The sequence below is a fragment of the Ambystoma mexicanum genome, chromosome 5q (assembly GCF_040938575.1).
Source record: "Ambystoma mexicanum isolate Mex_15411 chromosome 5q, UKY_AmexF1_1, whole genome shotgun sequence".
Lineage (NCBI taxonomy): Eukaryota > Metazoa > Chordata > Amphibia > Caudata > Ambystomatidae > Ambystoma > Ambystoma mexicanum.
Genome location: NC_090933.1, coordinates 89,710,596 through 89,735,213, shown reverse-complemented (window position 1 = coordinate 89,735,213; position 24,618 = coordinate 89,710,596).

Genomic DNA, 24,618 nt, shown 5'->3' with positions numbered 1-24,618 from the left:
CCTCTCTAACCCTTCCTCGTCCTTATGGCGCTCCCTATATCTCCAATCTATTCTAACTGCTTCTCCATCACCTATCCTCCCTCCCTCACAAAGTCTGGAAGGAAAAAAACTTAAGAAGACTCTCCTGGTCTCCAGCCCTGGTCTGCCCATAGCTGACTCCTACGTCAGTGCTTCCTCCACAGAGACTGTCACTGACATTCTCTTTGCCGTTCCTTCTCCTGACCAATGGATTCCCCATATGGTCTCTGTCCTCTCCCCTTACTCTTCCTCACCCGTTAATGGTGGTACCAGATGGGAAGTGCATTTGGCACACTTCTCATCATCCAGGTGCATCATCTTCAATGTCTATAGAAATGGCACTATCATGGCACAGGGTTCTCAGTGCAACCTACAACTTCTTGACAGGCGTATATTGTCTCTTTTCAACTCGCCCCTTCCTCCCCACTACCATCTTCCTTCCACCCTCCTTCCTACCATCCAGTTGTGGTAGCCCGGCCTCTACTCCCCAGCAAAAAATATTTAAAGGGGGCAACCAGCTTTACTTAGATACCCTCAATGCTCACTCCTCTGTCAAACACTCCTCTGACATCTGTCTCCTCCTTGAAGACCTTGCCCTTGCGTCCTTGCTCTCACTGTGACGTGGTTCAAGGCAAGCCCTGTCACTGCTTTTGACACTCTTCTCCCCGAAGGCTAAAAGATCCTGTCCAATCCCAGACCAACCCAGTCTGGGCACAGAGTGGCCCTGATCGCCACTGGCTCTTTCCCACAACCACTGAAGAACTATTTTGTGCACCCTCTCCTAAAAAAGCCATCTTCAGACCCTTCATGCCCGCTAACTATCACTTTATCTCTATCACCCCCTTCTTGGGCAAACTCATGGAGAAGCTGGTCATCCCCCAACTGACTCGCCACACTGAATCGGCTAGCTGCCTCCATGACCACCAGTCTGGCTTCAGAGCATCCAGAGGAATGGAAACTGCTCTCCTGAACACCCGTGAAGACCTGCTCTCAAACCTGGACTCACACCCTCCCTCTTTTCTGATCCTCCTTGATCTTTCTTCTGCCTTTGACACAGTCAATGATGCATCCTCATAAATCTCCTCTGTGATATCCTTGGCATCACAGACCGGGAACTGGCATGGCTAACCTCCATCCTTTCAAACCAACCCTACCAAGTGCAACTGGGCCCTTTGCTATCCTTCACCTCAGTCTCTACCTGTAGCTTCCCTCAGGGATCTATATGGTCACCATGGTTCTTCAACATCTAACTTGCCCCTCTGGCCCACTTGATCTCCACCATCTCTCCTCACTTCCAGTGCTATGCTGATGACACGCGGCTCTGCTTTAAGCTTCTATCCTCTACCTCCTCTCCTTCCTCTCTCATACCTGACTGCTATTGAGGCGTGGTGCTATGCTAATGATCTCTTCCTTGCCTGCTCCCTGTCCCGCCCCCACACTCTGGTCACCCCTCACACTCTTGAGAGGCTAAAAACCTTGGGGTCATCTTTGACTCCTCTCTCTCCTTCTCCCGCACATCACGGACCTTGCCAAGAAGTCTGACTTTCAGCTTCACCTCCTCAGAGGCATTCTCCCTTTCCTCACCTTCCCCCAGAAGCTCAATATCCCCAGAGCTCTGGTTCACTCTAGGCTGGACTACTGCAACAACCTCCTCCTCAATCTGCCTCTGTCCTCCTTTCGGCCTCTGCAACTAATCCAGAATATGGTTGCAAGACTTATCCTTGGCCTCAAGCCCAGGGACCGCATCTCTCCGGCCCTAGAATCTCTGCACTGGCTCCCATGTGACTGCAAGGATCAAATTCAAGACCCTTTGAATCATCCACAAGGCTGTCTGGGGCTTGGGACCTCGCTCCATCCAGTTTTCTCTCCCTAAATACCTCCCTGCTAGAATCCTTCCGTTCTCTAGCTCCAACTCTATGCAGGTCAGACAGTTCTCCAAGCAGAGAGAGGGAGGTAGATCCCTCTCCTAGGCATGAGCCTCCCTCTGGAATGGCCTCCCTGCTCCCCTCAGACTTGAGCCAGATCTTCTTAAGTTCCTGAAACATCCCAAGAGTTTCCTTTTCTCCTCCTCCTTCCCTCTTCCCTCCCTTGTTAATGTCCTTCTGCCATTGAGACTGTTGCCTGGTCCCTTATGAGTCTTCATGGGCCAGGCCTTCCTTTGATGAGTCTCCCCCAGCATCTCTCCAAGCACTTGCCTCCGGGCACCCTTCCTGGACTGGCGTAAATCTGCTCCACCACGTCCACTGCACTTTGTTTTCCCTCTCCCATTTATCCTCTGGCACTTGTCCTCTGTGACTCCCCTATGCACTTGCTTAGCCCCTTGAGCCCCACACTTCTGCACTTCACCACTCCACCTGTACTCCCTTCCCAACCCTTCCCCCTACTTACACACCCCATCTGCACTTGTTTGTCTCTATACTTGCACAGTAAGAATGTCACAAGGCCTAGTACGACCAAGACTTTTGTTTCCTTCTTCTATGTGCCTCCCCAGCCCTTTTTGCCTTGTGGCACCTGGAAACACTTGTGTACAGGAGCCATAAAAATGTCCAATAAATAAACCTACATTTTCTCATTCAGGGTTTTCCAACTCCAGGCCTCGACAGCCGGGATCCTAATGGGTTTTCAGGATATCCCTCATTAATATTCATGAGGGAAAATGTGCATACATTTAGAATCATTGTATGCAAATATATCTCATGAGTATTAATGAGGGGTATCCTGAAAACCTGACATGGATCTGTCCCTCGAGGCCTGGAGTTGGACAACCCTGCATGTGTCCCTAAATTCAGATGGGAGTCATATTACTCAACTTTGGAACTGCCTGGACATGCTGCTTGTCTTCATAGCATGTCTCCTAAACACTGTGATATGCTAATGCACTTATTTAAAAACTGTTTTGGGAGAACCACCTCCAAGTCTTCCACCAAAAGCACATGGAAGGTCAGGTGTTCTCGCTAGACTCGCTCACATCTATCCGGGAGAATTTGTTCACTCACTGATTTTAAAATTTATCAGCAGCCACTGATTCGGCTAGCTCCATCCCAAATAGTTTAGAAAGAGATGATGGACTTCCAGAGAATACACAAAGGAATAACATTCTTTGACAAAGCCCAAACTGCTGAAAAGACAGTCTACCCTCACCTTCTCAATTAGAAATCCCATTTACCTATTGGAAAACAAAGTAGGATTCCTTAATAATCCTTACCTTGGGCTACTGGTGAAGCAATGGCTTGGTAGTCATCAACACATCATATATGTTTTGCTGCAACAAAACAACATTGATTACATAGTTTCGTTTTCCACTAGAAATGGAAAAGCTGGTCAGTGTGTTGCTCAGGACAATCAGCCCTGGTCACGGACATACAAGAAGCACTATTAAGTGCAACATTCTACTGTTCAGAAATACCACAGCAATCTGCCATGGAAAGGCCTATTAACATTATTCAACGTGCTCAAAGACATACATCCCATAATATTTGCTACATGAGTCCCTGCAGGGATTCTGTTTTCAAACAATGTTGCCAGAAGGTTTAGTATCCATATAAATGACCGAATACAAAAAAAAAACAAGGAAAAAATTACCAAATTTCTTTACCTATTTTTTTTTATAAATGTTGGGTCGTTTTTATTAAAATGTAGGTGTGGGCTGGCGCAAGGGTATTAGTAAAGGAAGTGGGGTGAGGGAGAGGTCGAGAGGGCTATGCCCCATTATTCGAAAAAAAATAATCAGTAATTTTGACTTTTGATTTTTTAAATTCGGTTATTTCATGGTAAACCAGACTGTTTCACGTTTCAATAGACACTCTTTTCGGCCTCAGCATCTTGGGGTGTTTCTTGATTACTTCCGGGGTGCCACTTTTCATTTGACTGACATAATTGCAAACATTCTGGGACCATAAAGGTGTAAGATTTTTCAAGTTTTTAAAAAAACTTTTTTTTTGTTGGTTTTTCAACAAATTACAAACAAATACGCCATGCACCGGCTGTCCCGAGTGTTGACCCCTCCTTCCACTAATAGCCCTCCCCTCCACCCCGTATTTTATCTATTGTATGATGAAGTGTCGATTCCCAGCTGAAGAGTCACTTCCAAGTGTTATCTGGAACGGCGTGATGGCGCGGTGGTGAGGGTCTTTGACCGTGTGATGGGGACGAACTTTGTGAGTCCAGGTCTTCTGAACATGATATCAGGTAGGCTGTGTATGGCCCCCAGATGTCAGGGGGTCGTGCATGCAATGGAAGTGTCTTGGTAAAGCAGGGTTCCACATCTTGACAATACGTAATGTCATTTAGCCAGAATCATAGGCTCGGAGGAGGACCCCTTCCCCAGTTGAATGCTATTCTTCTTGGTGCTAGGACCAGTAGGAGATTTGCTAGTTTCCGAACTTCAGTCGGGAGGGTTCTGGTCAGACCCAGCATCGTTAGTTTGGGGTCAGGGAGTAGTTCTGTGCCTATTATAATGCTGATGTCTTCTCCAGCACTGCACTCCAGAATGTAGCTTCTGTGGGGCAGGTCCATGCTAAGTGCTGGAAGCCGGCCTCCGAGTAACCACATCGACCGCATGCCGCGGATATTGTTTCTCGTTGTGCGTGGAGTTTAGCCGGGGTATGGTATACTTGATGAAGGTAGTTGAAATGTATTTGCTTGTATCTCGTGTTAATTGCTACTTTTTTGGTTAGGCTTAGTATATAGTTCCAGTCTCCGTCTGTGATCGTGGCGTTTAATGTTCTTTCCCATCTCCTTTTAGCGTCTGGGTTGGGTGGTTCAGATACCGGCTGGAGTGACTTGTAGATGGTTATTAGGTGGCCGTGTCCCTGCGCTTGTATTATGTTGTCGAGCAGGGGCTAGACTGGGGGCTGCTCGGGAAAGGTGGGGAGATGGGTCTGTAGTGTGTGTCGCAGCCTAAAGTAGATAAAAACATCTATTGCGTTGTTCCCTCCCATGGATTGAGCTTGCTGGAGGGAAAAAAGGTTCCTTCTGGGAGTAAGTCATTCATGGTGTGTATTTGCATTTTTTCTGTCCATTGTTGAAAGACCTTTTCCCCGGTGATGCGGATTCCTGGGATATACTTAACTGGAAGGAGGGGAGAGTATCTGATTTGAATTTGATTCTGTTTAGCCATTTTTATCCAGATGGTGTAAGTTGTGGAAACGATTTTCAGTGGGGTTCGAGGTGGCGGAAAGTTGCTGAAAATGATGGCTCAGAGGAGGTGCGGGCTCGCCAGTGCCCTCTCAATTTGGACGTCTGGTTTTATGAAGTGGCTGAGAAATTGAGCCTGTGCAGCCCAGTAATATCGCTCCATATCTGGGAGGGCCAGGCCTCATTGTCTCACCAAGAGGGTCAGTGATTTGTAGGCAACTCTCGCTACTTTACCTGCCCAGATTAGCTCCAGGATCAAGCTCTTGATACGTTGTAGGAATCTTTGTGTCAGCACCAGGGGAATGTTTGAAAAGAGATAAAGCAGTTTTGGTAGGATGATCATTTTCACTATGGATACTCTACCCCAAAGCGAAAGCGGGACAGATTTCCACCTGTTCATTTTGTTTTGGATGGTGTCTATCACTCTTACGTAGTTGTCGCGCATGATGTCTCCACTGGACCTGGACATGTAGATGCCCAGATATCGGACTTGTGTGTGCTGCCACTGGAAATTGTAGTCATCAGCAAATTCCGTGGTTGAGGCAGTTAGGGGAAAATTTACTGATTTGGAGTTGTTGACCTTCAGCCTTGAGAAGTGTCCGAATCTCAGTACCGCCCGCATCACTGGGTTTAAGTTCTGTTTTGCATCACGAAGGAACAGTGCCACATCATCGGCATATAGTGACATGATCATATTGTGTGGGCCTAAAGATAGGGCCCTGTGGAGGTGGTGCAGTCTGAGATCTGAGGCCAGTGGTTCCATCACTAAGGCGAAAAGTAGTGCAGACAGAGGGCATCCCTGTCTCGTTCCCCTCTGCAGGCATATGTTAGTTGAGCAATTGGTTCCCAGTATAATGTTGGAGGTTGGTTTTTATACAGGACGGAGATTAGTTGTATGAAGCGCTTGCCTAGGCCCATGCTTTCCAAGATTGTGTATAGAAAGGGCCATTCGACCGAGTCGAAAGCTTTTTCAACGTCCATTAGCACTGCTACTGCTTGGTCTTCTGGGTTGAGGGCTTGTATCACCCCAAACATTCTCCTTATACCAACCAACGTGTTTCTTCCTGAGTTGAAGTCTGCCTGGTCGGCCAGCACCTAGGCGGGCATCAGAGGGAGTAGCCGCTTGGTTAGCACTTTTGCCATGATTTTGTTGTCCAGGTTAATCAGTGAAATCGCCCTGTAGGATGCACAGTTGTCTTTGGGTTTGCCGTGTTTGTGGAGAAGGATTATGTTGGCCATATAGAGTGTGGGCGGTAGGTGTTCGTTGACCTGGGCCTCGTCATACACTTGTAACAGGAGTGGAGCTATGAGGTCGGCAAAGTGTTTATAGAATTCGCCCGTCAGACCATCTCGTCCTGGTGCTTTCGTGTTTGGCAGTTCCTTGATTGCTTCATGGATCTCTTCAGTGGTGACGGGCATTTTAAGCAGTTCTCTTAGTTCGGCATCCAGCCAGTACTGTTCAATTGTGTTGAGATATTGTGTTAATTCTGTGGGATCTGCAGTGTAGTATGAGTCGTTTAATTGCTGGTAGTATTGGCGAAATGTCTCAAGAATGTCTTTGGCGGCATAGACAGGCCTGCCGGTGCAGTCGATGATTGAGTCGACCATTGCGGGTTTTCTGTCTGCGGCAATGACCCTGGCTATTAGAGCTCCAGGTTGTTGTCCTTCCCCGTATTGACGGGTTTTGTGATGGCTAGCCAAGAATTTCGATTCCCTTTCTGCTGTGGTTCTAAAAGCTTCTAGTTCTTCTTTGAGATTTGCTAGGACTTGTGCATTGTTATTGGATGTAAGTAAGTGTTCAAGTTCTTTGAGGCGTGATTCGCTTGAGTAAACTTCTCTGCGCATTAGTTTAAGGATCCCGTTTTCTCTCGCTAGGCAGATCCCTCTGACAAAGCATTTAAAGGTTTCCCAGAGTGTCCCTGTCGAGGGCACTGACCCTTGGGTGATCTCTTTAAAGGATATTATTTCCTTTCGCAGTTCATCCACGAAGACTTGGTCTTGGAGCCTTGGTTTAAAATTCCAGTGGGGTCTCTCTTTCGCTGTTTGGGATGTGGTGCATTCCAGGATCACCGCGGAGTGGTCCGAGAGGGCTCTAAGGAGGATTTGGCAGTCACCCTATTTCAGGCGGCTATTTGCGGAGACAAGGAGGTAATCTAGTCTCGAGCTAGTTTTGTGGACCCAGGAAAAGAATGTATATTCTTGTGCGTCCCGGTGCTTGGATCTCCATATGTCAGTAAGATCGTATGCTTTGCATATTTCCTTGATTTGTAAGCTTGCTTTGGAGTGAGGCGACGTTCTGTTGTGTGACTTGTCTTTGTTGGGTTCAAGTGCCGTATTGAGATCCCCGCCCCATATTACTGTAGGTCGCCTGCCTGTGTCCAGGTGCGTCATCACCCAGTCGAAATTGTTGGGGTCGTCGGTGTTTGGGCCATAAGAGTTTACTAGGATTATTTCCTCACCATCTATCGTTCCGTGTACTAGTAGCGATCTCCCTTCTGTGTCTTTTTGGGACGATATTAGCCTGAAGTTGGTGGCTTTGTTGATTAGGATGGCTACGCCTCTGGCGAATGAGGAGTATGAGGCGAAATATCTATGACAGCCCCATTCTCTGGCCCAGAGGTTTTCAGCGGTGGGCGCAGGTGTGTTTCCTGGATTAATGCTACGTCAATTTTGTGGCGTCGCAAGTATTGCATTATCTTCCTCACTATAGTCGGTTGATTGCCTCCTTTTATGTTCCACGTGGCTAGGTTGAATGTATCTGTTTTCTCGTCATTTGGTTAGCTAGGTTTGTAGAGTCGTTCTGCTTGTAGGTGCTGGGTTGTCTGATTCTCGGATATTGTGGGTGACGGTCCGGTCTCCGCACTGAAAGTAGTAGTGGGATGAGTTGGGGTGGGGCCGAGCGCATGTACAACATAACAATCTTCCCCTAACTTGGTGATCTTCAACTTGCTCACAGTGTTCCCCCTAACACACGAGCAACCCCCAACTTGCTTGTCTATCGTCTTCCCTCCCATCAACATTCAACTGTTGGAATTGAACTTTTGCTGTGCTAGGGGTGCTTGGATCTTCCCAAGTCGCGCGGCCTTGGGGTATTTAACCCCTATGTTGTGTTACGGTGGGATTATCATTTCTCGTTGGTCTTTGTTCTGTTGGCAATGGCTGACTATGGCGGGTTCCTCTGTGCCCTTTCTCTCTGAGCACACGCTTGGTTATTGCCTAGTATGCTGCAGCTTGCCCGGTTGAGGTACGAGCCCGCCTCCTCGGGGGTCTGGAAGAATTGGTTCCTCCCTTGGTGTTGCACCCTCAGTCGGGCAGGAAACAGCATTGAGTATGGTATTTGATTGTTGCAGAGTCTTTGCTTGATACCTGTGAAGGATCTTCTTTGCGCTTGGATTGCCGGAGAGAGGTTGGGGTAGAAATGGACGGTGTCACCGTCTTATTGTAGCTCTCCTTTGTCCCTCGCGAGTCAGAGAATCATGTCGCGATCTTTGTAATTGAGTCATTTTGCAATGATCGGGCGAGGTGGAGCCCCGGGGATGGGTTTAGTTGTTGGTATTCTGTGGACTCTTTCTATGACGAATAGGTGTCATAGGGCTTCTGATCCGAAGATAGATGTGCACATCTCTTCAACGTGGTCTTCCATTTTGTTCTGCAGCTGTTTCTCTCTTACCCTCACAATCCTAATGTTGTTTCTTCTGGAGCGCCCTTCTAGATCTTCATTCCGCGCGTTAGCCATTTTCATTTGAGCTTCTAGCGTTGACACTCTAGCTGTTAGGGCTATTGCACCGTCGTCGAGGTTGGATAATCGTTGTTCCACCTCATCCAGGCATTCGGTGTGGTTGTCGAGTCGGTGTTGCACTGGGTCTACCTTAGAAGAGAGGCCATCTATCTTACTGTCGAAGCTCCCAGTCCCAGCTTTCAGTTCCAAGAGGAGTGACGTAATGTCTAAGGGTTGAGAGTTGTTGTCGTCATGGCTCGGCACGTGTGTCGGGGATTCTGGCTCCCCATTATGTCTGGGTACTTTTGGTACTTTGGGTGTAGTGCCAGCTTCGAAGTTCAGCTTTTGCTGTGATTTGTCAGATTTTCCTATAGTGCGTTTGTAGGGGGAGTATCAATGTCTGCTCTGCAGATGCAGCTGAGTGACGTTGTGGTCTGCTGGTACAGGGTGCAGGTCTGAGGGTCTGCACTTTCTGCAATGATCTTCTCACCTCGGGGGTGCTTGCGTCGTTTGTTATTTCGTGTTGTCTCTATTTCGCACCTGCCCTTCGGTTTTTCAGTGATGGCGCAGGGAGTGTCAGCGCCTGAAACGCAATGGTATTCCAGTAGTTTGTCTGAACCCTTCTGTGTTGTGTACTTGTGCTTGCCCTGTGTCCTATCGTTTCCGTAAAGGGTGGTATTGTGCGTGTTGATTGGGGGTGGCCCTTGACTGGCGTGTGTTCCTTGGTTGGCTAATGTCTCTCGGTTTGTTTATATGTTGAGCGAGGGTAATCGTTCTATTTTGGGTGATATTTTCAGTAACTGTTGGAAGTTGCTGGGGTGCGCCTGTGGCTTCGTGGGGGGACTGCTTCAACTCGCGTTAGCTGCTGTTTATTGCGTTGTGTTTTACTTAGGCTTTCTCGCAAGCGTCCCGGTGCTGCTGTACTCGAGCCCTTTGTTGGACGGTAGCGTTCGGTGCTCAGGCTGTTATTAAGAGGGCTAGCGTGGTTCTGTGGTGCGTGGATCTGGCGGGATGTGAGCGCGGGTTAAGGTGGATTACTTTTTCAGCCCTTTGTTATGTGAGCGCTGCGGCTTTGACCCCTGACGTGCTCTGTACCTGAAGGTAGGTTGGGGGTCTTTCCTCTGTTGTTGTGCTTCGTTTGCCGCCGCAGGCCCGTGGGATCACTCCGTTCACTGTTGCCAGCTGTGCCTGTGGACCTGGGGCAGACGGGTCTCCGCTACGTTTCTGCTCTGCTCCTGCATGTGAGGTGGGCCGGCTCTGCCGTTGAGTGGCGGTGGATGCCTTCCGTCAGGGTATCCCGCTGGGCAACACTCCCATGGGCTGCCGAGGGGGGCGATATGCTGCCTTGCCCGCCCCGCTCTGATCCGCGGGAGAGTCTCCCAGGGCAGGTGCCCGAATGCTGCAGGACTCTCAGAATGAGAGCCCTCGGGGCCGCGTCAGAGCTACGTTGTCCAGGTCGGTGTACTGATCTTGCAGGGCGTGGACCCGACTCCTACTGCCGCTGTTGCTCTGGCCCAGAGGCGGGATCGGGGTTCGCTCGAGACACTGGCAGCCAGAGTGGAGCGCTCCAATCTGCCTTTGTCAAGGGTCCTTGTTGAGCTTTGCCTCCGCTGTGGGGTTTACCGCCGCTGGGTCGCGGGGGGACAGCTGTGTACAGGCGGGTCTGCAGGGCCTCGTCTGCTGCACAAGTGCACCGATTGCGATGCGGGCTACTAAGGTCTCTGGAATCCGTTGTTTTTTGGCAGTATCATTTGTCAGCCCGTTTATAGTGACGCTGATTGAAGTTGGGGTGCTAATCCTCCGGAACAGTCAGGATTATTCAGGATTTATCAGAGGCCACGCAGGAGCTCACAAGGGAGCGGCCATCTTGTCCGGCTCTCCAGCGCCCTCTCAGATTTTTCAAGTTTAAAAAAAAATGCTGACATCAGAGGAAAATTCTGTGGCACCACTGGAGCATTCTAAAATACAGAAACCTTCAAACAACACAACATGGAAAGATGTACAAATGTTTAAAATGTATACTTTTGAATGGTAAATTAACACCAAATTCAATTACCTAACTTCACAGAAGATAATCACACAGAGCTGGTAGGCAACATTTGCTACACTCTCTTTAGCAGCAGCCTGGGAGTACCTACTTATTCCTGCAGTACAAGTTGAATACTGAATGACAGACTGATACCCTCCGCCGTCTGATAGGCAGATGCTGTGTTATGGTGGTACGCTCTGCCACTTGTCTTCACTGGTGTTTCACTGAAAGTCTGTCCTGGCAAGAGCGCAGGGCAGAGTCATGTAGCTGTCAGGTCAATGGATTGATCTGAGCCGATCACTCAAAGTAATCACTTACCCGTCCACCGCACAGACATACAAATTAATGCGTTGCATGCTTTGTCCTAGGCCCAGTCTCAAGCAGCCTGCCTTAGAGTCACATAAATTACCTGCCACTGGAAGAAGCAGTAGGATCTGTCACCCAAATCTGTAGGCGGTAGGCCTGCTTAAAAAGCAGTAGCCTACTGCCTAAATTAGTAGGGTTGGCAAGTATGGACTGATATTTTATTTATTTTAACATTTCTATAGCACACTTAACCCTTGGGCGTCTAGGTGCTTGTAGCATTTTAGTAAGTTACAGTTGTCAGGAAGAATTCTGCTTATGAAGACAGCTGAGAGTGTTACAGTCAGATAGCAGGAGGGGAGCTATTAGTGAAATAGGAAAGTCTTCAGTTTCTTGCAGAACACCGTATAGGAAGGCTCTGATCTCAAGGTGGGTGGAAGGGCATTCCACAGAGTGGCAGCAGAAACGGGAAAGCTGGAGCCTCCGGCTTTAGTCCACTTGAATCTTGGAATACAGAAGCAGTTGGCATAGGCTGGCTGAGTTGACCTGGTTGTGGCTGGTTTGGACAGCCTTTTGGACAGGTAGCCCGGGGTGGTGTTGTCAAGGCAACAGTGGGCAATGATGAGGATCTTAAATTTGATCCATCCTCAGACTGGGAGCCAGAGTGCTGATCTCCTGGGTGTGATGATGTGATCATGCTTCTTGAGCCCCAGGGCAGCTCTGAGGGCACCAGGGCATTGTTCTGGATTGTTTGTAATTTGTTCAAGTTTCGCTCTGAGGTGCCTCCCAGGAGGGTTTTATAATAATCCAGTTTTACCCCAATAATGGCCCTGGCAATGTTCAGGCGCTTGTCGTTTGAGAGGACGGGATGGCAAGCATTAATAAGTCTAGTCACATAGGCATTGACGTGCCGGGTAAGTTATAGCGTGGCATTGAGATGGAAACCAAGCATCTTCACAGAAGATGAGACATGGATGGGGTGACTGTCAATTTCAAACAGCGGATAGTTTGGGCTGAACTTGGCGAGATGGGAGGGGTTGCTGACAAGAAGGAGTTCAATTGAGAGACAACCTGTGGGAGGCCATCCAGCCTTGGATGGTTTCATAAATGGCATTGATATCCAGACTGTGATCTCCTGTGAGGGGAGTGAGGATGCATGTCGTCAGTATAGGTTGTATATTTGATATTAAGCAAAACCAGGAGGTCAAAGAGTGGTTTTGTATAAATGATCCTTGGAGTACTCCACAGGTGACAGCTCTGGGGGTGGATAAGTGGTTGTCATCAAAGACTCGAGACGTGGAGTTGGTCAGGAAGGATGCAAGTCATTTGGCGGTGTTTGCAGCAGAGGGGGCGGTGGCAGTTTATTTATTTATTTATTGGCTATTTATAATGTGCCTATACAGTGAATGGTTGGTGTTTCAAGGTGCAACAAGACAAAGAGAGTGGGGGAACAGATGGAGAATAACAAAATATTGTCCTACTCTGCTTTGTGACATTCCAATCATGCAAGTGCAGTAACGAGAAGTGCAGGGGAGTGGGGATGAGCGGGGGAGTACTAGATAAAACGGAATTAGTGACGGCAGAGGATGGGGTGGTCTACCAAGTCAAAGGCTGCAGCCAGGTTCGAAAGCATGAGAAGAGAGAGGTTGCCAGAGTCTCTGGCGTCATCCAGCTGGTTCTTGAGCACCAAGAGTGCCGACTTTGTTCCGTGGCTGGACCAGAAGCCAGATTGATGCAAGCTTAAGATGTGGTGTTGCTCAAGGTATTGTTGTATTTGGAAGCTGTAGAAATGGGGAGTGGCCTGCGGGTACGTTTGAGCGCTGATGGTGGTCAATGGGTTGGTGTTGATGGTGATTAATTTGAGTTGGATTTTGCTTTAAAAAAACAGCTGTTTTATCCAGGAGGGCTTTCTGGACCTCATTGTACATGGTCATTATGGAGGATGGTGTAGTTAGGTTCAACAGCAAAAGAGAGGGCCAGACCAGCAGCATCATGAAGCCAGCTCTCAGTGATGGCTAGCAAGTCGAGGCCGTTGGTGACAATGAGGTCTAGGATTTCAGCTGCGTGGGCAATCAGAGAGCGTGCGTTAATTAGTGCACATTGTAGTCTGGAGGGATGTGGCCGGTGGTGGTGTTGGAACCTGGTGCATGATTGCTCTGGCGACTTGGCGATCGGGGGTCCTAGCCTTAGAAGAGTATGCTCCTTACTAAACTTTGGTTTATTATATGCTCTGGGCAAATAACAAAGAAGAAATGTACATAGAACGAATGCACGCCGCAACGCGGCCCAGGAACATTTGGGATAGATATAAGCAAAGGAAGAAGACGCAACTGTGTAATAACAATGTATGTTTGATTTGGGAGATACGATAACAACATATAGGATGTGTAACTTAGATGTGATTGAATATGTACTGTACCTGTGGGAATTAAAGTCAAATTCCTATAAAAAAGAAGAGTATGCTTCTACGCGGCTGTTGTGAGCGGTTGTCGAGGGCGGGTGAGGTGACGATGGAGGGCCTGGTTGTGTGGTGCGCGCTCTGAGCTGTGACTGGTGGTCAGCGCCAGTACAGGGTAGCGTGGTGTGAGCTGTGGCAGGCTGGACATGCATGTCGGGGGGCACGTTGGGGACTTGGGGGCAAGGGCAATGTCTGTCGGGACGCTGGGCAGAGTGCATGGTAAGGGTCGTAGCTGGGATGCTCGCAGGATGAGTGGAGCATATCAGCAACTTGGGAGGGTTGTGAGGTGCCGTGCCAATGTGCGCTTGGGCCGAGTGCGTGGTGCGGTACGGGTGATGCCTGGCAGGGCGCTGGGCAGAGTGCATGGTAAGGTTGGTGACTGAAATACATAAGGCTGTGTAGCATGTGTGTGTCAGCCGCATGGGAAGATTGTGAGGTGCAATGTGCAATGGGCACCTGGGCGGAGTGCGTGGTGCAGAGGAGCAGAGTGTGGGTTGTGTGGCGTGATGTGCTAGTGCATGCACTGCTATGGGTGTGAGTGGGGGCAGGAAAGGTGTTGGGGTGGAGTGGGGATGTCAGGGGCGCAGCATAGGCAGAGTGGGCTTCTTGTGCCAATGTGCAGGCGCTTACCTTCGATTCTTGGGGCGATATGGGCATCTGGTAGATCAGGCCTAGGCCGGGAGCTTTCGGGCAATGAATTTGCTGAGAGAGGTTGGTTTGCAGTACGGGCTGCCATAGTGGAGATCTGTGCAGGTTTTTGCCAAACCCCTTTGGTGCCAAACACCTGCAGTGCTCAACACAGCACCCTTTGCCTGCATGAGCTTTGCTGCAGAGGGCTGGGATGGCAGTTTTTAAGGTGATGGATCAAGCTCAATTGCCTTGTGCATAGCGTAAGCTTAATGCAGACGATTGGGCAGTGTTTCTTGCTCACACTGCGCACTTTGCCTGTGCGGGCATTGCCATAGAGGGCTCAGATGTCAGATTTTTTAGGTGATGGCGGATCAAGCGCAATTGCCTTGTGCATAGCGTAAGCTTAATGCAGACGATTGGGCAGTGTTTCTTGCTCACACTGCGCACTTTGCCTGTGCGGGCATTGCCATAGAGGGCTCAGATGTCAGGTTTTTTAGGTGATGGCGGATCAAGCACAATTGCCTTGTGCATAGCGTAAGCTTAATGCAGACGATTGGGCAGTGTTTCTTGCTCACACTGCGCACTTTGCCTGTGCGGGCATTGCCATAGAGGGCTCAGATGTCAGGTTTTTTAGGTGATGGCGGATCAAGCGCAATTGCCTTGTGCATAGCGTAAGCTTAATGCAGACGATTGGGCAGTGTTTCTTGCTCACACTGCGCACTTTGCCTGTGCGGGCATTGCCATAGAGGGCTCAGATGTCAGGTTTTTTAGGTGATGGCGGATCAAGCACAATTGCCTTGTGCATAGCGTAAGCTTAATGCAGACGATTGGGCAGTGTTTCTTGCTCACACTGCGCACTTTGCCTGTGTGGGCATTGCCATAGAGGGCTCAGATGTCAGGTTTTTTAGGTGATGGCGGATCAAGCGTCATTGCGTTGTGCATAGCGTAAGCTTAATGCAGACGATTGGGCAGTGTTTCTTGCTCACACTGCGCACTTTGCCTGTGTGGGCATTGCCATAGAGGGCTCAGATGTCAGGTTTTTTAGGTGATGGCGGATCAAGCGTCATTGCGTTGTGCATAGCGTAAGCTTAATGCAGACGATTGGGCAGTGTTTCTTGCTCACACTGCGCACTTTGCCTGTGCGGGCATTGCCATAGAGGGCTCAGATGTCAGGTTTTTTAGGTGATGGTGGATCAAGCGTCATTGCGTTGTGCATAGCGTAAGCTTAATGCAGACGATTGGGCAGTGTTTCTTGCTCACCTGTTGTGCTTAACACTGCGCACTTTGCCTGTGTGGGCATTGCCATAGAGGGCTCAGATGTCAGGTTTTTTAGGTGATGGTGGATCAAGCGCAATTGCCTTGTGCATAGCGTAAGCTTAATGCAGACGATTGGGCAGTGTTTCGTGCGCACCAGGGTACATATTGGTTGAGGTATGGAGCCACACTGGATTTTATGGTATTTTTGCGAATGTCCCTTTTACGTTCGGTCCATTTGTCTTTTGAACACCTCTTTGTTTGAGCAATGCACACTTTACCACAACGCAATGTTTTTATCATGTAGATCACATGATTCGTCAGGTACGTGGCATAGTCCTCTAACATTACAGCTTCATCAGTCAACAGATGACTGATGTCCTTTTCACGAATGATAATATTGCAGCAGTCACATGAGAGGCATGGGCAAGTGCCCTTTGTTAGCAGTGCTGATATATTTTTGTGATATCTTGGTCTTGTGCAATATCGTCTCTCATCAAGATTGAACTCATAATGTTCATTCTTTTTTGTGCAAAGCAAATTTTTGGTTCTGAAAAGATTCAGCAGTCAGCATCTGCATTACATACTCGCCAGTGTTTCCACAATTTGTGCCCAACATTTGTTGAGATAGGGCAATGTGTCAAAGGACACTAGATTTCTTGACTGGAATCTTTTTTCTTGGATAGAATTAATGTGTGGTCTCTGTTCATACTCAAAACGTTTTTGCTGTTTTTTGAAGATCCTTTCTGAGTAATCGCTTGTTTTAAATGCTTTTTAAAAAAAATGGTCTTAGGTTTGTTCAGCTGCCCCGAGGGTGCTGGTAATGTGTCCCACACGCAAACATTCATGAATTATGTGCCCACAATTGGAAGTATGTACGTATCCCTCAATGCAGACATCTCTCATCTGAAGTCTGCGCAAGAAGAGGAGTATGATCCCAACTTGGAGATCACCCCATGCATTTACTGTACAAATAGCATTGTGCCACTTCTGAACCCACCATCACCATGGATCCAGGAGATCTCCAATGATCGTGATGAGCTACCCCTTCCCTGCGGTAGATTTAAGTATCAACGGGCGTGAGGAAGGTCTAAAGAAGCATGGTGTGCGCCAACGAGCAAATGACACCGGCACACAGAACAACAAGGCGGGAGATATCATTCCCTGTGGGGCGCCACAGACACATTAGTGCTAGTATACCTTCATCCCAGGGTTGGAGAGGGCTCCAAAAGCAGGTTCTTCAACTATGTGAAAAGTGAAACTTTTGAGAACCGATCCGTTGAAATAATGAATGATTTGAAAACAGTTAGCTCACTAGTGGGTGCTAAGTCAGCCAATAAGGAGCTGCAAAGGGCAAACCACTCTGCTGGGTTCTAATGTGGGGTTGGTAAATGGAGGCAAATGAAGTGTGGCAGGCAGGCAGGGTTCCCCTCACTTTTCACATCTGGTCTAACCGGGGCAGATAATAAAGCGGGAGATTTTGAAAGACAAAAAAATAATGTGTGTATTTTTTGAAGCTTGGGAAGTCCAAGCTACCAATATTATCAGTTACTGCAGATCATACAGTGAGGCACCCACCATCTGAGAGTAACCTATCAAACATAGGGGCAGCCAACAAGGGATGCAGGCACATGGTAAGATAGCTGTAGGAATTAAGAACATTTCCTGTAGCGCCTCCATCCCATTAACCTCCTGGTGCTATACAAGAGGTATGTATTGTTTATATGGCTAAGGTACCAAATTAAAAACCCAACAAAATGGAAAAAGGAGACTCACATACCCGTAAATCAATACACGTGTTAAGACATGCACAGGGATTTTCCTTATTGATTCATGGTGACATCTTGGACGCCTTCACTGGAAATTGACCGTGAAGATAACACAGCAGATGCTATCAGACTTGCCCACAGTAATGGGGTGACAGCAGAGGGTTTACGTTGGATCAAGCTCAGGGCTCGCCCCCTTTTGAATGTTACCATCCCCACATGATCACCACATCTAACCCCAGCTGCCAGAGAATGTTCCCAACCCCAAGGCAAAAAGTGCTCGGAGATGTGAGGCGGCAGGGCACTGGGTTGTATATTGAGGCCCCATCCCACTGAAATTGCCATTGACTTTGGCAAATCTCCTGGCCAATGTGGGATAAAGATCATATTGTGGACTATGGCTGACATGACTTTGCATGAAAAGCATTGCCATGTCTTACTTAATGTGTATATTAGTTCGGTTCAGTTCAACATTTTATTCAGAATAATTTTGCATTAACATATTCACCAAAATAATTAAATACACACTTTACGTACAAAAAACGTAATGACACTCTTTGCCATTTGCCATAAGCTTCACACAGGCGGGCACACCCGTCCTGGTCCCTGTTGGTCGCATGGTCTAGGCCCATGGATCAATCTCACTCCCCGCCCTGTCCTGTGTGGTTGTGGGTTTGATAGGGCCCCCCTTAGCTCTGTTCCGCCACAGGCGACCCTGCGGCCTGGGCGTGAGATTGTGGGGTGACTGACCCACCTCCCACCTTTGACTTTGATAAAGATTAAACTGCTGCAGGACAGCTGTGAATGACGCACGTATTAATACTGCAGGTAGATGGAGCGTTGAGGGCCAATGGGAAAAAAACGTATTGGTGTTAAAACACCTCGTCCGACTGTATAAGCAACTCTAAGCTATTTCAATTTGTCACATGTTACATATATTATCATATTTATTAAACAGCATCGTTTTACTATGTTTGTTTTCTTTTCTGTTCCCCCATAGATCTGGCGCATGTTCTAAATAAAGAGCTGCAACCTGGCGGACCACTTGGCTGCAAACTTCCACGTAGCCACTAGGTGTCAGCTTTTAGCCATGTATTTGTACCATGTGCACTCCAAGATCAAAGTCACAGCAAATCTAGCCGCCTACTTCCAATAGGTTGAGGTCATGCGCGTTTATTTTTATCGAAAAGATTCATCAAGCTAAGCGTAAGGGAAACGGTAACGACGTTATCATATAATGTAGCAATTGGTGGAAACCTTTATTCTGCAGGTTGGGACCCCATTCCTGGTATGAACAACATGTTATTCCAAAAATATTTGACAAGTTTTACAATGAATCCTAAATTATATTTATTTATTTTTTATTTATTTATTTTAATTTATATAGCGCACTACGGTCCTGGGGCATCGTGGCGCTGTTACAGGATACTTGCTTGGTACATACCTACATTGGACATACAGAGCATAGTGGTGTGAGTCATTTTTGCAGGTTTGTTTGGCAAGAGTGAACAGCAGAGTTAGGCAAGGCAGAGACAGACTTAGTTGAACAGATTCGTTTTGAGCAGTTTGCAGAAGACCGTGTATACTTTCTCATTTCTTAGTGCTGTGGGCAGAGCATTCCAGTTTTTGGGAGCCATGTATTCCAGTATATTCCAGTATATGGCGTGGCAAGGCTTTCCACTGTGCATTCATCTTGTCTACGTGATGTATACATGGATGGTATATTAACATGATTTGCATTTATAAGGCTCAAACCTAGCTGGAAAGAAACAGAGTATGTACAAATGCACCCAGGTGGTTACACGAAGGATGCAGAGGAGGATTAGTGGTGGGGGGAACTCCTATGGGAAGGTACTCGGGTTGTGTGGAGTGATCAGCGATTCGTGAAGAAATACCCTTGCAAGAGTAGGGTCGTCAAGTCCGCCCTCAAGTAAAGACTGGAGGAGGCCAGTATTATCTGCATTGTTAACTTGTTCCAGAGGCAAGTTGCATAGCAGGGAAAAGCCTGTTTCCGTTTCCCACCCTCTTTGTTTATTTTATTTTTATTTATTTATTTCTATAGCGCCGAAAGCCCGCAGGCATCAGGGTGCTCACAATGACACGAAGAGACAAACAAAATGCCAGGATAAGGCTTCCAGGCCCTATTGTATTACTAGGCGGACAAGTGAAATACCATTTAGCAGAAGAGGTATGTCTTTAGGGTTTTTCGGAAGCAATTCTAATCAGAAATCCCTCTGATGGATGTAGGTAGAGAATTCCAGAAAACAGGAGCCCTCGCCCGAAAAGATCTACCTAGACTTCTGGTTCTTTTGGTTCTGATTCCTTGTAGCAGGCTCAGCTCTGAGGATGGAGATCTCTAGCCGGACAGTAAGGTACGATCATGTTTTTTAGGTACTTTGGGGCTTTTCCGTAAAGAGAACGGTGTATTAGAGATCCCATTTTGAAATTGATATGTTGTTGTACCGGTAAACAGTGTATGTCTCTCCTGCTATTGGTGATGTGGGACCTCCTAGAAATGGTCATATCGGTGCGAATAATATAATTTTGGATGACTTGGCATGTCTGTATGTTAGCCTTTGTAGATCCACATGGTAAGACGTTGCAGTAATCTAATCTTGATAGTACCGTGACCCGGGCAGTTGTTAACGCATTCTTGTTGTTAATAAAGAGGCGTATGTTACGCAGAAGCCTCAGATGGCAATTACTTATTTTGCTGAGGTTTTGCACATGAGGGTCGGAATTCAAAGATGCCTCTAGAAAGACCCCCAGAGTTTTCCCCTTCACTTGAATTTTGATCTTATTACCCTGCAACATAAATTGGGAATATACTGAGTCTAATTTGGCCCTCGCCTGGGTTGAGCCAAAAATGAGAAGCTCAGTTTTATTGCTGTTAAGGCAAAGCCAGTTTGAGGACATCCACTGTTCAATAGCCATATAGATGTTTTCTAGAGTTAGTGAGTCTTATTGATGATCACCACTGAGCTCGATGACCAGTTGCTTATCATCGGTGTAGTTTGTAAAGAAGACTCCAAGTCTATCTATTGGTAAACATAAGGGGCGCATGTAAAGGTTGAAAAGGAGTGGCGCTATAGATGCACCTTGAGGGACTCCATATTTTATTTGAGAGGATGGGGAGGAGGCTGTGCCCCATTGTACCTTAGAGACCTGATTCGACAAGAATGATTTAATACAATTTGCTGCCCTCCTTGAGCAACCCCCTTGTTGTTGCAAATACTCTAGTAGTCTCTCCTGATCAACGAGATCAAATGCCGCCAATAGATCCAATAGGATCAGCATCCCAGCTTTACCACTGTCAATAATCTCTAGCTTGTGATTCTGTAAATCAAGAAGAGCAGTCTCGGTGCTATAGGTTGGACAAAAACCGGACTGTCTATAATGCAATTTGTTGTTGTTTTCTATAAACGACTATAGTTGGGATGTGGAGACCTTGTACAATATTTTTAAAAGGAACTGACTATTTGTAATCAGATGAAGGTTGCTTGGATCCATGGGATCCATGTTCATTTTCTTAGGAATGGGCGTGATGGTCACTGTCTTAATGTCTAATGGGACTTCTTGATGTCAAAAAGAGGCGTTGACAAATTGGGTTAGAAATGTTCAAATATGCCTCTGTGTTGTATAATAATTTTGGGTGGTAGTAAGTTTAAAGAACAGGTGGTAAGGTTCATGGAGGCTAACAGCAGGTTCATTTCCGCAGCTGAAATGGGAGAGAACAAGAAGCCCAGTGGATGAGAAAAGCAGGGGGGTCCTCTGTTTCTTTCGGCTCTGCAGCATTGTTTGGGTTCACCGGTGGGATATTAGAACTCTGGGTTGCTAAAATGTTATCCCTTGCCTTAGAAATTTTCTCTTCAAATGCTAGTGAAATTCAAGCACAGCCGTCATCTGTGATTAATATGGGAAGCTCTGCTGTTTTCGGTTTTTCTGAGGACTTTAAGATGCTAAATAATTCCTTTTAAGAATTGAATGCTTGCTCAATGCAGGTGTTATAATAATTTTTCTTGGGGTTCATTATCAAATTTCTTTATCAAGTTTCTTTCATTCTTGTCTTGTGGTGTCAGAGGGGTGTTTATTCCAAGTCATTTCAAAGGCCCTTTTTTTCTTTTTCAGCTCATCCAGTTCAGATGTGAACCAGTTTTGGTGATTAATATTTTCACTGACCGTTTTTGTTCGAATAGGGGCAACCTTGTGAAGTATTTTTGTGAATGTATTATTAAATACTGTCAGCATGTCCTAAGTTTGGTCAGATGGTAATATTTTGGCCATGACTGTCTCAATTCCATTCCTGATGTGCAAAGAAATCAAGTTCTTAAAATTACGGCCTCTAACCGGTTTCATGTTCTTAGGGGTTTTTGTAATTGGTGTTGGTAAAGACATGGTGAAACTAATCAAGTAATGATCTGACCATATGCATGGTAGGGTAACAATGTTCTTAGTAACCATCCAACACTGCAAATGGGAGTTCTCGTGTGTTGGATCATTATTTATATGAATCCACTGTCTGTTTGTGCTGCTTCAAGTGGTGTTGCTTCATTATCCTCTGCATCTCCCTTCCAATGATTCAAGTCACCCAAAAAAAGAGTGGAAGAGTTTGGCCTGTTCTTAAGTGTTCCCACGACTTCATCATTGAATTTGGGCATATTGCGAGGAGGACGATAAATCAATATGATATTGACGCAGTGGTGATAAGTTGGTGTCAGTTTAAGATATAAAATCTCGCAGTCTGAGCATGTGATGTTAGCTGGAAAAAGGCATAGAGAAGATTTAGCTATTATGGCCACCCCTCCTCCCCGCCCTTCCTTACGATCTACATTGTAGAAAGTGTAACCCGGGGAGAAACATCCGATATATGGGGACTGCTAGTATCTTGTAACCATGTTTCGGTTATGCACAGTAAATCCACTTTGCTATGGACTATATAGTCATGGATGTCTTGAGATTGTTTGACTAGGGATTGTGTGTTGATAAGTGCAACTTTAATAGAAGTGAGGGGTGACTCAGTTAGTGTTTGTGAAGGGTCAGAACATTTCTGGGTATTTTCAACTGATGCTGACGGTGCCATGTTGTTTCTATCTTCTGAAATTGAGCCAAGTGTAATCATTTCTTCAGGAGAATTACTGCCGACCCCCGCCAATGTAATAGAAGTCAGCTGGAGTAGGGTCGGTGCATGTTTTTTTTTCATATAGGTTTGTGGCTTGACTATCCAGAATAGTGCTTTTTAGTTTGTCAACAAGGGCTAGATTATTAAGGCATAATATCATTAGAGATAATGGTTCTTGGTTAATAAAACCCATATTCAACTTACTTTTTTGTTCCGGGCAGGGCGTTCGTGGTCCAGAAACACCTACTGCCGAATAACGCTGAGTAACGACGAGGACTGGCAAAAACTGGCTTGTCTCCTGAAGCACCGGCACTGAAGCGCCTGACATTTCAGGAAATAGAGTAGTGGGGCACCCGGGAACTGTAGTTCCTGGAGATGTTGAGTTTCATGTTTACAAAGCAAACCTGATTACAAGTGCTTTTTTCGCTGCTCGTTTAACAGTGCAGAGTATTACACATGCACTATGTCACAAGTAAACAAAATGCTGTTTCCAAACCGTAATCGTGTCAATGCAGTATGTTACCAATGCAGTTGTCACAGATAGGCAAGAAGATGTTTCCACACAGCGATAGTGTTTAAAAAATTGGACTGCCTAATTTCCTGTAATAGAATGTGGACAAACTAGCAGAAGCTAACTAAAGCTTTTCCAGTTGCTAATGGGTTCCACACAACTCTCTGTAGCGCTATAATCAGGAATCCAGCCTGGCAATGTTGTGGCTTCTAGTAGTGAGCTGGCCTCTGCAGATGGTGAGTTTCTCGGCCAAGTAGAGTGGTGTTTTGGTTGGGACGGCTTTGTAGGTGATGCAGGCTCTCTTGAAAATTAAATAATGCATGCTTGAAGGAGTAGTATGTGTAGCTCCTTGAGGATGGGGGTGACATGGTCGAATTTATGTAGTCCTTTGACATGCTGCATGACTTTTCAAGGGGCCAAAGTGACATCTGGGACTCCTTCCAGTAGGGAATTGCAACTTTCCAGTTGGGAGTTACCAGAGCTTGAACAACTGTTCTGGAAGTTAGGGAAGGGATGCTGAGGAAAGCACCCTGGTACCATACTTATTGGGTTTTCGTTGTGAGGTGTGTTTCAAATGAGAAGTCATCGTCAATAGCAAAACGGAGAGATTTTGCACTGGCTGAGAGGTGGGCATGATCCAATTCTTGACTTGCTTATGCTTGGTGGGGTTTCTTATGTGTGGTTAAATCAAAGGCCCCAACAAACAGAACTGAAGGGCCCACTGGAACAATGACCTGCCAGCCTTCATAAAAAGACCTTTGCACTGAAAATGGGATTATTAAGGCAGACTGTGGGGGTTTCTGCAAGTAGCACAAGTAAGTGCTATGTGAAAAAGGCTTATCTGTCATTACAAAAGTAAAAGCAGCGTTTTAATTCACAGTGGCAGGAGAAATATAAAGACCCCTTTAACGTGGAGAACAGGATTTTCAAACACTGACGCTAAAATGGCTTTGCTTATGGGTTTGCAGTTTTAAAGCAAGACATTAGAAACATGTTCCCCTGCTAAAATAAAGATGTCAGGGAAAAGACTTAGGGCCTCATTACACGGTAGGCGGTAAGGGTTTACCGGTACTGGTATTTTACCGGTACCGGTAAATCCTTACCGCCTTACTACGAGGTCCCTTTGCGGGTTGGGGAATTTAATGCCTGCTTTTTGCAGGCATTAAAAACCAACCCGCAAAGGGACCAGTGAAGCTAATTACGGTACCGCAATTTGCGGTATCGTAATTAGCGCCTCCCCCATTCCCATAGAGCCCTATGGGGCAAAAATGGGAATGGGGAAGGGCAATGGTGGAAGGGGGAATTACCGCCCCGCTAACCTTGGAATAGGGCGGTAATTCCCCTTTCCACCAAGGCGGTGCGGGTATTTTACCGGCATGAACCATGGCGCTAATAGCGCCATGGTTCTTCGCCTACCGTGTAATGAGGCCCTTAGTGTGTGTTGACAAGATGTAATGTATATTATGCTTCACATGCAAAATACCGGCAACAATTGAAAAGAAACAGCCAATTTGTTTCCACGGGTCACATGTAATTTTTACTTAGGCCTGAGCCAGAGCCTTTTTCTTGTTATTGGGCAGACTTCACAAAGGACTCCACCACTGCAGGCTTGTTGGCCTTCTGATCAGGAAAGAGAATTCTTTTGAAGCGTGTGCATCCCAATTATTTACGACCTG